The 13,516-nt window shown below is 37.6% G+C and overlaps 1 long non-coding RNA gene across 1 annotated transcript in view; it reads left to right on the top strand.

Annotated features, from left to right (window-relative positions):
* The window catches only part of LOC132223914 (uncharacterized), a 31,924-nt gene that overhangs the window by 5,377 nt on the left and 13,031 nt on the right, over positions 1-13,516 (top strand). Inside the window, exons 2-4 of the long non-coding RNA XR_009450554.1 lie at positions 6,384-6,469; positions 7,727-7,771; positions 7,882-7,934. This is a non-coding gene — a long non-coding RNA (uncharacterized LOC132223914). The remainder of the gene's footprint in view (positions 1-6,383; positions 6,470-7,726; positions 7,772-7,881; positions 7,935-13,516) is intronic.

The following is a 13,516-nucleotide window of genomic DNA, read 5'->3' as shown; positions in this document are numbered from 1 at the left end:
TAACTCTTAGAAACAATTGTTAGGTGACAAGGAAGCAATTAACATTCCTCAGATTTGCAATACATTCACATTTTTAAAAGCTATATTTCAAAAGAAAGTAAGACATGTTAATTAACACATCTAAATCTACTCTCCAGCTTCTCTGTAATAAGAAGCTAAAAATAGGCAAACTCAGATTATGGTTTCCATCGAAATATAATTTTTCTCCCTAAGATTACCCTTATTTTTATCAAAGAGCCAAATCGAGACTAATATATTTACTGTAGTCAGTTGAGTTCCAGTTTGGCCTAATTATTTGCATAAACACAATAGAAATAGTAATTGATTACATAGACTTTTTAAAAAATCTGCCTTGCTGGAATCTCACAAGAAAGTTTCCTCTCAGGGCAAAGAAGCCAGGCCACACAGTTGCCATCAGGCTTTGCTTGCAATACCTATAGGTTTGGGTATATTCCTCAAGTTTTTGAGGTACCCACAAGTATCTTGAGATTCCCTCTTGATATCTTTTAGGAAAGCAACCTTTGTTCTTTACCTGGAAAGATTGCCATGAACCATGTGACCAAGCAAGGTACCAGGCTATTTATCCAAGGGGCTTATTGGCTTCAAAGTCAATCTTTATTCCTTAGCACTTTCTGGTAACATCCAGAGTCCTGGCATGTCTCTTTTAGACATGATATTCCAGCAAAGTCTTGGTTAATAAAACCACAGTTGGAAACTGGCTTATGTCCTGTTATGAAGAAATCTAATTCTTATTGGATTTATGCAAACACGTTGTCATGAGAACAATAATACTCATTAAGAGTATCTAAATTCTAGAGGGATAAGGTAGGGAGAAAAATATAAATGCCTCAACATTGCTTATGAAAGTATAATTTACTAAATTGCTTTAAGAAAAGAAACAAGTTCCTCGATGTCTGGAAAACAAGAAGGTTAAAATCAATATTTTTAATAAATATTACAAAAAGCATACAATTATTTTTATCTCATTCAGTCCTATAATCAAATTCTGTTTCTCCTGATTTTTCTTGCCAGTATTTATATAAATCCAAATACTCTATAGAGTTCTAATAATTTTTATCTAGTTTGAGGGAATGGTCTCAGAGATATGTAGCTTAAAATAAATCAGAGCCCTTTTCCATGGATCTTTCAGAAGATGTGACATCTTTGTAAATGTATCAGAGTAAAACAATGACTGGCTGTAAATGACAAAAAAAATAAATTTAAAATGGCGTGGTTATATATTTCATTACAATGCAATTTACATGTTATCTTTCACTTTTAGTCATAGAATCATAAGCATAAGTCAACCAATCAGCCAGAATGCGGCCCAGTGGGCTGCCAGGTGGGGTTGCCAGTGCATTTCCCATGCTTTTCAACACCCAGAAACAGAAACAGAAGGTACCTTAAATATGCCACTCCTGGCTTACAGTGCTCAGGACATACAGATAACAGGCGTGCAAACAGAATGCTGATTCAACCAATAGCAAAGGCCACTGGGAAAGTTTGTAAGCACTTACGGAAAGTCCCCGAGTTAAATAACTCAGAGCTGCTATTAAGTTTGCACAGGCGCCTGCAAGAAGTTTCCCAAGTCTAGGCAACCACCCTGAGTCCTTTGCCACTCCCCATAGGGTCTTACCTTAGGGCTCAGAGGAGAGTCCTGTGGAGTCACCAAAATATGTTACCAGCAAACCCCGGTGTGGGTTCGGGCTGCCTGTCGCTGTGTCTAATAATGAAGGCAGGGTTGAATCATATAAGGCATTTATTGAAAAGGCTAGCCAACCAAGACAAGGCGCTTACAAGCATTCAAATCCTGTCTTACAGCAAGGTGCAGGGGACAGGATTATAAAGGAGAATGGACTAGGGTGAGACTGAGAAAGGAATGCAGCTACGTGCAGCCCTGGAGGTCCACAGATGTTAGTTATTGTCCTTAGTTATCAGGCAGTGAGATGATGTTTTGACTCCTGGTAGTCATTCGGACCATGCTTATTGGTTCTTGCTGGATTCACAGCTGAGTCACCTTCTCAATCGCTATACTCACCATGCTGTGCACACATCACCACTATCTAATTCCCAGAATTTTTCCAATACTCCAAACAAAAATCCCATACAGTTATCTGTCACTACATATTCCCTCCTTCCCCCAACTCCTGGCAACCAATACTCTACTTTCTATTTAAGGATTAGCTTATTCTGTATATTTCATATAATTGGAATTATGCAACATATGACCTTTTGTATCTGGCTTCCTTTCACTTAGCATAATACTTTTGAGGTTCATCCATGTTGTGGCATGATTCAGTACTTTGTTTCTTTTTATAGCTGAATAATATTCCATTGTAAGTATATACCACATTTTATTTGTGTGTTCATCATTTGCTGCCATGAATATTTTTGTACAATTTTTTGTTTAAATACTTGTTTTCAATTTTTTTTTTGGTATATATCTAGGAGTGGAGGTACTGGGTCATATGTTAATTCTATGTTTAACTTATTGACAAACTGCCAAATTTTTCCACAGTGGCTGCACCATTTTATATTCCCACCAGCAATGTATGAGGGTTCCAATTTCTTTCTCCACATTTTTCCCATTTTTCCACTTTTTAAATTATAGCCATCTTAATAGACGTGAAGTAGATTATTATTTAATCATAAGAAGGAGTGAAGTACTGATACATGCTACAATATGAATGAATCTTGGGAACCATTATACTAAGTGAAAGACATCAGACACAAGAGGCCACATATTGAGTGATTCCATTTGTATGAAATGCCCCAAATAGGCAAATCCTTAGAGATAGAAGTAGAATTGTGATTGCCAAAGGGTAGAGTATTTCTTTTTGGAGTGATGGAAATGTTCTGGAGTTAGATAGTGGTGATGGTGGTAAAACTTTGTGAATATACTACGAAGCATTGAGTTGTACACTTTAAGGGAGTGAATTTTATCATAGGTGAATTATATCTTAATTTTTAAAAAGCATAGTGTCTCATTGTAGGTCTAGAGATGATATTTGATATTTAAATTTATAGCATTTCTCTCCTTTATTTTTAACAGCATTATACCAGGTAGAGTACCCAAGAAAAGCAGTATAGTTTGTTGATGGAAAAGGCACACAGCCAAAGGTGTGAATGAGACTGAAATTAGCCCATACCATTCTCTTTTAACTTGGTGTTTTCTAGCTTGGTGCTACCCCAGCCCAGAGGAAAAAGTACCATTTTACTACTTTGTAATTCAACTGCCCAGAGGAGAAAGACATCTTACTTTGATTTGTCTTTTTAGAAAGGGCAGCATTCTAGTGGAGATCCTAGTACAGTGGATACTACTTTCCCATCCTGAAAATTGGGCCATCTTCATAGCCTTTTACTTTAACTGGGTCTAATAAAAAGTTATAAATTACACCCCCATAATTCTGTAAAGGTCTGTTGATTATAATTCACTCTCCTGTGTAATATCTGTGTTAGAGTTCTTTAATTGCCGGCCACAGAAAATTATTCTGAGTAACTTAAGCAAAAAAAAAAAAAAAACCAAACAAACAAAAAAAACACATACAGTTTTGGAAGGACCCCGGAGTTGCTCAAAACCAAATGAAGTGCTGAACAAACAAGGCCTCAAAGAGGTCAGGGACTAAGGAAGCTTGTGGCCTTTGGGTAGCAGAACCTCAGTCTCTGTGCTCTCCATTTAGGTTTAAAATTTAGGCACAGAGGATCTGATTATTCCATTCAGAGGGATGGGATCTCTGAAAGAATGCTGGACAAACCAAGCAATAGCTACCAAAGGAGATAAGAAAAAGAGGGTTGTCAACATCAATGTGGAGATGCTGAATAGGCCTTTAGATCTATAAATTTGGATATCAGAGGAGAGGGCTAGACTGGGATAAACAACTAGGAATTGAAAGATAATTGAAATAATGGGCATCGTTGAGAGTGCCCAGGAAGAGAGTGAGTAGCCATGCACCCCTTCATCTCCATTACCTCAGGGTAGGAATGGTTATTGGAATAATTTGAAACTGCAGGATTGTTTCTATTTTTTGGAAGATGTGATATTCCTAGTGATTGGGCAGAGTCCAGAGTATGGGAACATATAACACTGTGCTGGGAAAGAACATTCCATCTCATAAGAATGAAGTTGTTATGTGAAGATTTTAATGAAATGTAACTTCTTTATATCAATTACAATAAATGCCATTTTATTTTTTCTCTACAATTTATTATTTATACAAGGATGGACAAAAGTAGGTTTATAGTTGTGAGTACATGAAACATAGTTTATTTTTGTATTATTACTTACTAATTGTATTATTTCCATACAAATAATGGTAAACCTGCTTTTCCCCACCCCCATATTTCACTTAGTTTTGTGCTAAGTGTTTTATGTATGTCATCTTAATTAATTCTCACAATGAAGTAGTTATTATTATCACTATATTTTACATGTGGGTTACTTTAATCTCAGAGAGTTTAAGTAATTTACTCAAGGTCATATTGCTAGAAAGCAGTGGGAAGGGATTGAAGTAAGGCCTGAGTTCAAAGACATTTCTACTCGATATCAAATGATATAGCAATACCAGCATTAGCTATAGTTTAGAATTATTGAGCTCTTATTGTGTACCATATAAATACCAATACTTTGTATTCATTATCTCATTTAATCCTCTTAATAACCTTGCAGGCGATCCCTATTTAACAATTGAGGAATCTGAGGCTTAGAGATGTTAATTTCATGGTTGTAACATAGTAAGTAGTCAGTTTGATTCCAAAGCCTGTGTGCTCAACCTTAGACTAGTGGCTCTCTTTCCTGCCTGCATATTAGAATTACCTGGGGTGTTTAAAAAAAAAAAAACTGATGCCAAAGCTCATCATCAAAGATTCTGACTTAATTTATCAGGATATAGACTAGGCATTGGATTTTTTAATAGAAAGCTTTTATTTATTCCTTCAATTTATTCAATCAACATTTTTTAAGATGCTTTTTTATTTTTTATATATTTCTTTATTGATTAAGATATTACATATGTGTCCTTATCCCCATGTTACCCCCTATCCCCCCGCTCATGCCCTCACCACCCTGTTGTCCATGTTCATTGGTTAGGCCTATATGCTTGCATATAAGTCCTTTGGTTGATCTTATTCAATCAACATTTAATGAATGTCTTCTCTATGCCAAATACTTTATAGACATTTACTTTCTAGTAAGATATATCAGATATTGCCACAATCATACATAACAACTACAAACTCTCAATAGTATGAAAAATTAACAATTTATTAAGCACTTATTCTCACAGATCTGGAGGCCAGTTGGGATTCAGTTGATTAGGTAGTGCTGTGTGTTTTGGGTAACTCTGATTCAGGCTAGAGTTACTCTGCTTTTCTTGCTGTAGAACTGTGAGTCAACTGAGGTGGCTCTGTTTCATGTATTCTCATCTTCAGACCAGTGACCTAGCTGGGGCTTGTTTCTCTCATGGCAGTGGCAGAATCATGAGAGGGGACATGTCCAAGCACATTTCATTTCAAGCCTCTGCTTAAGTCACATCTGTGACACTCCATTAGCCGAAGCAAGTCTCAAGGCTGAGCTCAAAGGCAAAAGATGGGAAAGTAAGCTTCACTTTTTTGTGTGCAAAGTTCATGGTAAATTCTGAGAACTGGAGCCATTATTTCAATGTAAGTGGAAAAGACCAAAAAAGAACCATAAATATAATAAAATTATCAAATGTATTAAAAAGTGATAAGTAATATTGCAAAAAAGAAAAAAAAAATTCTGGTGGGTGATGTGAAGGTTATTCTAATGTGCTGCTAGGACTGAGAACCACTGATCATACAGTGTTCAACCTGGAAAGAACCCTGGGCTAGCATTTCCTCAGCCATTTAAAAAATAATAAAACAGACCCAGAAAGTAGAAGAATCTTACTCAAGGTTCATAGGTAGAATGTTATAGAAATGGAACCGGGGCCTAGGTCTTTTAACTCTCTAGACTGTTTCTTTTATACCAGTATTTCAATTTATGGTCTTCTCTTTTTACCAATGGCTCCAAAAACATGTTGTGGAAAGACACAGCCATTCTCTCTTATCCTGTCCTCAAACATTAGAGGTATACTCCATAAATCCTATACTTCCCTTAGTAACCCAATTCAGAGCCCAATATGACATTACCAATACCTGTACTCTGTAACAGTTTGCAGACAGTCTATCCTTTTATTTTTTTTGCTCTGTTCAAATTGAAGACTGTTGCTTTTGGTCTATCTTCATGTGATCCCCCCATTTCCACCCCAGCTATCTACTTGCTTATTGGGCCTTCTCTCTTCCCCAATTCTGTAGTGCCTTAAGTTATATTTTTATTCCAGGCTTCTACTAGACCATATAGTCATCATTTCTGTTTTGGATTACAGTGTTCATGATATGCTAGGATGAACAGTCAAAAGAAAAGAAGATATGGAATCTGCTTGTACCTGGAGATTATTATCTAAACATGAAGGTGAGTAACTGAATGAGGTAAGAGAAGATACAATTTAGATAATCCTGTTCATTCTCTTTCCTCTACTTCTCCTCATAGACTTTGGGATTTTTCTGAATATTTAAAATAGTGTCACAAGTGTATAGGTGTGTGCATATTAAGACATTATATGGATACAGTATTTAGCCATTAATAATCTCTTGAGAATGTCTCCACAATTTTGTGTTTTCCCAAATGTGAAAAGAAAAAAAAAAACACACCAGGAGAAGAGGCAATTGTGGTTTCTACTGTTTTCCATAATCCCCAAAACATTTATAATTATAAAAGACTCTTAAGTCTCTCCCTTTACTATAACCACAGATTTTTATAGGAGATAGAACAAAGAGTAAAGATTGCTTGAAGTCCTTGACCATGTGGCTAATTCCTGAATTCCAAGGAATGTTTAGTTATGAGAATAGAAACTGATTGTCTTCAACATACCACTTACCTGCCTGCCCATTTCTGTAATATTCTAATATCTGCCTCTTCAGACTTTGCTTTCTCCCATCCACCTAGTCACACCTTCTGCCAACTACATGTCTCAATCTTGCTTTTAAATGTGTGCAAATACTAAAGACTATAGGAATATGAGTATGTGTGCATGTGCTTGTGCATTTTTATCTGTATACCTTTACACGTAAGTGTTTGGATTGAGTATGTGGGTACAATTAAGTTGAATGTAGGTCATTGTATATATCTGTCAAACTAACATCAGCAATGCCTTAGTCTTTCACATTAAGTCAGTCGCAACCAAAGCTCCAACAGAAGCAGTAGACTAATATTCAGTGGAAAGTAAAATACCAGAACTACATTGTGCCCCCCAAAATGTGTACAAACTTTAATAGCTGATAGCTCAATTTTGCAAATGAAATGTACTTTAATAAACACTGTCTTTATAATTATTCAAAGTGTGTGATACATTTTTGGGACACCCTATAGTCACTTCAAATAATATATGCCCCTTTAAGTTAATACCTGAAATTTTCCTTATTGATCATATAACTTTAAATGTTTGTACCCTAAATATATCTAAGTGGGAAGTTCTTACATTTTACTGTATGTTGGACATTAGCTATAAAATACCTTTGTAAGTTAGAATAGATGTGAGGTGACTTACTTTCTTAGTTGTGTCTGTGTTTGGGGAACAGTATGAATGGCTGTTCCAGTGTGGCTAAATTTCTTTATATTTCATGTGTTGGCATTAAGATGTACTCTTAACCCCCATATTGTCTCCCACAGCTGCTTCAAATTCTCTGGCTTAATTTTCATGGAAGAAGCTTACAGGTAGATGTCTTATCTGTTTTAATATTTTTTTCTGTCTTGGGACTAGTACCTTTCATGAACCGGCTGCTCATACCCACCCTTCTCCCATTTTGTCCCCCCAGATTCATTAGGCAAAAATCATTGATCTTTTTTGGTAAGATGAAGTCCCAAACTTTCATAACAGGTAGGATTTATTTATTTATTTATTTATTTATTTATTTATTTATTTATTTGTGTATGTTAATCTTCACCAAAGGATATTTTCCCATTGATTTTTAGGAAGAGTGGAAGGGAGAGTGAAAGACAGAGAGAAACATCAATGTGAAAGAAACACATTGACTGGTTGCCTCCTGCAGGAACCCCAGCCAGGTCCTGGGCCAGGGATGAGCCTGCAACCAAGGTACATGCTCTTGACTAGAATTGAACCCAGGACCCTTTGGTCTGCAGGCCGATGCTGTATCCATTGAGCCAAACTGGTTAGGGTGAACTTTTATATCATATAACATAGTTATTTGAGTACTGGGAGGACTATTGATGGTAGTCAAGCACCAGTTGTATGGAATTTTATGGCCAGAAATCACCTGTCTGCTTCTGGAATAATCTAAATTAAGGTCAACACATTATATATAGCTAGTGCGCTAAATCAAGCCAGTTGCCTTTTTGTAAAGTAAGTTTGACTGGAGCCAGCCATGGTCAGTCATTTACATATTGTGTATGGCTGCTTTCGCACTAAGATGGCAGTTGAGTAAATTGCATCAGAGACCAAAAAGCCTAAACTATTTATGGAATTTCACAGAAAACGTTTGCCAACACATCTAGATCAGTATTCTCTAAACTGAGTTCTACTGAACACTGTTCTCCAGGAGTTAGGAACTGTGCTTTTACAAATGGGTTCTGTAATCATTTAAGAGCAGAAAATGCCAGATTAATTAAAATTAAACAGCCTTTTTCTTTTTTAACTGTAGATCATCTCAGAGCCTTTCATATGCTAATATGCACTGAAAAACTCTAATAAAAGGGATAACTCATTTGACCACAGGACACAGTTTTTCAGCTCTCCTATTAATATCTTGCAAAATTGTGTTCCAAGGAACACTTATTTGGGAAATGCTAGCTTAAGACATTCACTTACCATAAATCTGAACTTAATCACCGACTCCTTGGATTGTTCTTTTCTGGTTGTAGAAGGTGAAAAGCTATGTAGTATAGTATTTAAACACATAGACTTTGGATTAAACAAACCTGAATCTTAAGTCTCTACCACTTACTAGCTGTTAAACCTTGGACAAGTTACCTAATACTGTAAGCAGGACTGGCACATAATTTATGGGGTATAGTACAAAATGGAAAAGCAGGGACCCCTGTTAAAAAAATTATTAAGAATTTCAAGATAGCAACATCAAAGCATTACATCAAGCATGGGCCCTTTTGAGCATGAGATCTGTGCACAGATTGCACACCCAAGAACTTATAACTCTGGCTATAAATTTAAATTTCCTCAACCATAAAATGTACTTTACAGAATTATTGTGAGGACTAAATCAGAAATATATGTAATAGAATAGGCAGTAGTAAATTACTTGCGTTTTTTTTTTTATCCTCACCTGAGGATATGTGTTTTTTTTTTTAATATATTTTATTGATTTTTTACAGAGAGGAAGGGAGAGGGGTAGATAGTTAGAAACATCGATGAGCGAGAAACATCGATTAGCTGCCTCCTGCACACCCCCTACTGGGAATGTGCCCGTAGCCAAGGTACATGCCCTTGACCAGAATCGAACCTGGGACCCTTGAGTCCGCAGGCTGATGCTCTATCCACTGAGCCAAACCGATTAGGGCATGGGATATGTTTGATTTTAGAAAGAGAGGAAGGGAAAGAGATAAATAGATCCATCAGTTGCTTCCTCTACAAACCTGGACTGGAGATCGAACCTGCAACATAGGTATGTGCCCTGACTGGGAATTGAACTGGAAAACTTTTGGTGCAGGGGACTCCAACCAACTGAGGCACACAGCCAGGGCTAAATGACTTGTCTTTAACTTGAAAGCATTATAGCCATATTCAATAAATATTTATTGATTGTCAACCATGTGCAAGGTACCATGCTAGGTACTCAGAGGTACTATGGTGAAGAAGACAGTAAGGTCCCTGCTTCATGTAGATTGTTGTTTAGTGGAAAAGACAGATGATGAAAAAATAAAGAAGACAATTATAAATTGTGATAAATGGAAAGAGAATAGTAGAGAGAATCTGCTTTAAATTGGGTGGTCAACACGGACAATTAGGTGGTGAAAGCCTGGGGTGGGGATGGCAGAGGGCTGGAGGGGGTTAATGGGGAAAAAAGGGGACATATGTGATACTGCCAACAATAAATATTTTAAAAAAATTTTTTTAAAAATTGGGTGGTCAGGCAAGTCCTCTTCTAGGAAGTGATATTTACATTGAGTTCTGAAGGATGAGAATGAACTCTCATGGGAAAAGCAGGAGGAAGTGTTTCAGGCAACAAGAATAGCTGGTGGAAGGACCCTGAAGTGGGAAAGAAGATGGCATTTGTGAAAAACTAAAAGTATGCCAGTGTGGTTTTAGGGTAGGTACTGAGAAGGAGAGTGATATAAAGTAAGGCTGGGGAGGGGATGTTGGTAGGGTCCAGATCATGGCACACCTTGTAGGATAAGTTAAAGATTTTGGATTTTATACCAAGTGCAATGTAAAGGTCTTGAAAGGTTTTGGGAAGGGCAGTGACATGATGTAATTGATATTTTTAGAAGATCGTATTGGCTGCTGTGAGGAGAGGAGCCATAAATAGGCAAGAGTATATAATAAGGAGGCTACTTCACTCATGAAAGAGTTGATAGTGCATTGTACTTGGGTAGTATTTGAAGATGTAGTGACAAATAAATGGATTGGAGGCTTATTTTAGAAGTGTAAATGATAGGCCTTGCTAACTGATTGGATGTGGAGGATTCAAGGGGGAAAAAAAAGAATGACTTCTAACATTTTTCTGAGCAACTGGGTAATACAATTTCACTGAGATGAGATTCCTGGGGAGGGTATTTTTTTTTGGGGGGGGGGAAGCATCATAGAAATCAAGAACTTGGGTTTAGCCCAAGCTGGTTTGGCTCAGTGGATAGAAGGGTCCTGGGTTTGATTCCAGTCAAGGGCACATGCCAAAGTTGTGGGCTCAATCCCCAGTAGGGACCATGCAGGAGGCAGCTGATCAATGATTCCCTCATATCATCGATGTTTCTATCTCTCTCTCTTCTTCTCCTTTCCTCTCTGAAATCAATTAAAAAATACATTTTTTAAAAAACTTGGGTTTAGAGGTAAAGTTTGAGGAGCCTTTGAGACATTCCAGTGGAGATAGTGGTGATGATGGTATTAATTATAGTGGTTTTTTTTTTTTTGTATTATTGTCAAGTATTATGGTGTCACCTCATTAGATTACCAGGAAGTATTTAGAAAACATTTGAAAAAAAACACCCCAAAATAGGACTTGATAAATGTCATCACCATGACAAGCATATAAAGCCCTGATTGCTTGTGAAAAAACATGATAATATCAGAAAAGATACCATGCAGAATTCCTCAACAAGATAATTTCATTGAAATGGAACATGTATTTGATCCTGATGAAGAATGTTCCAGCTCATCCTAAACTGTGGTACTTCAGGGATGTGCTGTGTTTGGTAAAACAGCTGTGGTGCACAAGTTCATGTTTGACTGGGCAACAGGAATGATTATTCCAGACAGGTGTAAATATCTCATATACTAAAACTGCAGATAAATAAGCCATATTGCTAACCTGATCACTAATAATTTCAAGATGTGGATGGACTAATCCTGGATGTTGTTATTATGTATTCAGAGAAGCTTCTGTTCATTCTTGATGGGTTTCCTGAGCTTCAGTACCCTGTAGGTGATGAGGAAGAGGATCTTAGTGCTAACCCCCAGGAGAGGAAGTCAGTAGAGACCCTCTGGTGTAGTTTTGTGAGGAAAAAACTGTTCCCCAGGTCCTCCCTCCTGATACCTGCCCATCCTATCACCATGAAGCCCCACTCATTATTAAAACAAGCTATCCAGGCAGAAATACTATGGTTTACATATGCTGAAATGAGAACATTTAAAAATTGTTTTATTGTTGATAATATTCCAGATGTCTCCTTTTACTCCTTTATTCCCCTCCACCCAGACCCTACCCACACACTCCCAGGTTTTCACCACCCTATTGCCTGTGTCCATGGGCTACACATATCTATATATATAAAAGCCTAAGTGACTGAATGACTGAACGACTGAACAACTGGTTGACCGGTCGCTATGATGCGCACTGACCACCAGGGGGCAGGCGCTCAATGCAGGAGGTGTCCCCTGATGGTCAGTGCACTCCCACAGCCAACCTCCCACAGCCCACCCCTCCCCCGCAGCCAGCCGACCTCCCGCGGCCCCAATCAGCCCCAATCGCAGGCCAGGCTGAGGGACCCCACCCATGCACGAATTCGTGCACTGGGCCTCTAATGGGTATATAAGTTCTTTGGTTTATCTCTCTTCATCCCCCCACCCCCACATCAAGACTTTCAGTCTGTTCCATACCTCCATGCTGCAGGTCTTATTTTGTTGGTCAAATCATTTTGTACATTAGATTCCCCAAATAAGTGAGATCATGTGATATTTGTCTTTCTCAGATGGGCTTATTTCACTGAGCATATTCTCCAGGTCCATCCATGCTGTCACAAAGGGTAAGAGATCCCATTTAAAAAAATCTTTATTGTTGAAAGTATTATATAAATCCTCATTTCCCCCCATTAACCTCTTCCAGCCCACTCCCGCCCCCCGCCCCCCAAGGCCCTCACCACCCCATTGTCAGTGTCCATGGATTATGGATATATGCATAGAAGTTCATTGGTTGACCTCTTCCCACCCACTCTCCCTGCCTTCCTCCTGAGGTTCAACAGTCTGTTCATGCGTCTCTAACTCTAGCTCTATTTTTGATCATTAGTTTATTGCGTTCATTAGATTCCATATATGAGTGAGAACATGTGATACTTATCTTTGACTGGCTTATGTCGCTCAGTATAATACATTCCAGGTCCATCCATACTGATGAAATTGGTAAGAGTTCTTTCTTTTATCATTGCTACATAGTATTCCATTGTGTAAATGTACCATAGTTTTTTTATCCACTCATCTGCTGATGGGCACTTAGGCTGTTTCCAAGTCTTAGCTATTGTAAATTGTGCTGCTATAAACATAGGGGTGCACATTTTCTTTCTGATGAGTGTTTCGGGTTTCTTAAGATATACTCCTAGAAGTGGAATGACAGGATCAAATGGGAGTTCCATTTTTAATTTTTTGAGGAAATTCCATACTGTTTTCCATAGTGTCTGCACCAATCTCCATTCTCACCAGCGATGAACTAGTGTTCCCTTTTCCTGTATCCTCACCAGCACTTGTTTGTTGATTTTTTGATAACCATTGTGACTGGTGTGAGGTGATATTTCATGGTGGTTTTAATGTGCATTTCACTAATGATTAGGGACTTTGAGCATTTTTCATATGTCTCTTGGTCATCTGTATGTCCTCTTTGGAGAAATGTCTATTCAGGTCCTCTGCCCACTTTTTAATTGGCTTGTTTGTCTTCCTTTTGTTGAGTTGTATGAGTGCTTTATATATTTTTGATATTAACCCCTTATCAGATTTATCATTGGCAAATATGTTCTCCCATACAGTGGGTTCCCTTTTCATTTTAATGGTGGTTTTTTTTGTTT

Source organism: Myotis daubentonii, chromosome X (assembly GCF_963259705.1).
Source record: "Myotis daubentonii chromosome X, mMyoDau2.1, whole genome shotgun sequence".
In the NCBI taxonomy this organism is placed as follows: domain Eukaryota; kingdom Metazoa; phylum Chordata; class Mammalia; order Chiroptera; family Vespertilionidae; genus Myotis; species Myotis daubentonii.
The sequence above is the reverse complement of the archived record's forward strand: the minus strand, read 5'-3'. Positions and strand labels throughout refer to the sequence as shown.